At 40.0% G+C, this 2,500-nt stretch overlaps 1 protein-coding gene across 2 annotated transcripts in view; it reads left to right on the top strand.

Moving 5' to 3' along the window:
• The window catches only part of LOC125034864 (26S proteasome regulatory subunit 6A-A-like), a 10,213-nt gene that overhangs the window by 7,053 nt on the left and 660 nt on the right, over window positions 1–2,500 (top strand). The gene's annotated exons all lie outside the window — the stretch shown is intronic.

The following is a 2,500-nucleotide window of genomic DNA, read 5'->3' as shown; positions in this document are numbered from 1 at the left end:
GAAGGAAGTGGATGACAAAGGAGATCATGGAACTTATGAAAAAGAGACAGACTATAGTCAAGTGGAACAGTGAGGAATATAAGCAGCTTGACAGAGAGATCAAGATCAAATGCCAAGAAGCCAAAGAGGCATGGGTAAACGCAAAGTGTGAAGAAATTGAGCAATCCAAGAACACAGACCCAGCATCCATGCACAAGCAAATCAAAGATCTTGCAGGGAAGAAAACCTGTTCTTCATCGGGTTGTTGGAGAGCGAAAGATGGAACCATTATTTTGGAGAAAGAAAAGATACTGGAAAGATGGACAGAATACATCCAGGAACTGTTCCACGACAACAGAAGAGAGAAGCCATTAATCGAGAAGAACATGGACGGGCCACAGATATTAAAATCGGAAGTGAGGGCAGCAGTTGGAAAGATGAGGAAGAACAAGGCAGCGGGGCCAGATGAGATAGTTACAGAAATGGTCACGGCAATGGAAGACTTTGGGATTGAAAAACTTACGGAAGTCATAAACGATATCTATGACAGTGGTGAAATACCAAAGGAATTGAGCAAGTCAATATTTATTGCATTGCCAAAGAAACCGGGAGCCATAGAATGTGAGCTACACAGAACAATCAGTCTGATGAGTCACATTATAAAAATTATTCTACGGGTTATTATGGCAAGATCAAGAAGCAGAACAAGACCAGAAATTGGAAAAGAACAATGTGGTTTTGTAGAAGATGCTGGTACAAGAAATGCGATTTGGATGGTTAGAATGTTATCTGAGAGAGCTATCGAAATGCAACGGGATCTATATCTATGCTTCATAGATTACACGAAAGCGTTTGATAAAGTACAGCATGAAGAGTTGTTGAAGGCGCTGCAAAGTTTAGATCTTGATGGAAAGGATATCCGACTAATACGAAATCTGTACTGGGAACAAACGGCATGCATGAGAGTTGGAAATGAAATGAGTGAGTTTACTGAGATTCGAAGAGGAGTACGACAGGGTTGTGTACTATCGCCTGATTTGTTCAACCTGTATAGTGAACTAATTCTAAGGGAATTAGAAAGCTTGCAGGGATTTGCCATCGGAGGCCATAACATGAATAACTTGCGTTATGCAGATGACACAGTGCTTATTTCTGAGTCGGCAGAGAAGTTGCAGGAACTACTTGAAAAGGTAGTAGAAGAGAGCAAAAGGAAAGGGCTGACAATAAACTGCAAGAAGACTGAGTGCATGGTGGTGAGCAAAAAGGTAGTAAAGCCGCAATTTACATTGTGGATTGGAGAAAACAAGATCCAGCAGGTTGGAAAGTTTAATTACCTAGGAAGTGTTATAACTAGTGATGGAAAATGTGACTCGGAAATTAAAAGAAGAATAGGCATGGCGAAAGATGCATTTCAGAAACTGGGGAAGATACTCAAAGATAGAAAGATGTCTATGGACACCAAGTTGAGAGTGTTTGACTGCTATGTAAACTCTATTCTTACATATGCAAGTGAGTGTTGGACAATTTCAACGGAGATGGAAAGAAGACTGGAAGCAGTTGAAATGTGGTTTCTTAGGCGAATGTTTAGAATATCTTGGACAGATCGCATTACAAATGACGAGGTGTTAAGAAGAGCAGGAAGAGGAAGAAGCCTAATGAAAATAATCAGGAAGAGACAGCTAGAGTTTTTTGGACATATAATGAGAAAGGATGGACTAGAAAACTTGACATTAACAGGAAGAATCGAAGGAAAAAGGAGCAGAGGCAGACAGAGACTGACCTATCTGGGCAGTCTAAGTAAATGGATGGCAGCTCAACTACCAGACAGGGATAAAGTTAAGGTGTCAGAGCGAGAGTTATTGAGATCAACAAGAGACCGGAAGCTGTGGAGAACCATGATCGCCTACGTCCTCGCTGGCCACGGCACTTAGAGAGAGAGAGAGAGAATACAATTAATCTTAATTATATTAATTTCATTATCATCCTCTTAGTATTATCTTTCTTATCATTAGTATCATCATATTTGTGTTGTCCTGATTATTATCGTTGTTATAGTCATCATCATCATCATCATCATCATCATCACATTCGAAGTCAACAATAGTATCATCCTTGACGTATCATCATCATCTTCATTATCCATAATATTATTACCATCAATGTCATCATCATTTTCATTATCCTTAGTATCATCACCCTCATTGTCACCATCTCCAGTATGCTCATCATTATTCAGCATCATCACTATTCACTATCTCTTTCTCAGTTGCCAGAGAGCTTCATAAGGAGATCTCATTCCTCACCTAGAACGTCACTGTCACCTATTCATCGTCCACCGCCATCATCATTATTCATCACGATCACCATTTATCTCCACCATCATGGGCGCTCATCATCATCATCATTATCCATCCCCAACATCACTACCATCATCATCATTCAATGCCAACGTCATCATCATCATCATTCATCATCATCAAATCACTATTACCATCACCACCGTCATATTCATCTCCACCAT

The sequence above is a fragment of the Penaeus chinensis genome, chromosome 18, assembly GCF_019202785.1.
Source record: "Penaeus chinensis breed Huanghai No. 1 chromosome 18, ASM1920278v2, whole genome shotgun sequence".
In the NCBI taxonomy this organism is placed as follows: Eukaryota; Metazoa; Arthropoda; class Malacostraca; order Decapoda; family Penaeidae; genus Penaeus; species Penaeus chinensis.
This window is presented reverse-complemented; position numbering and strand designations above follow the sequence as displayed.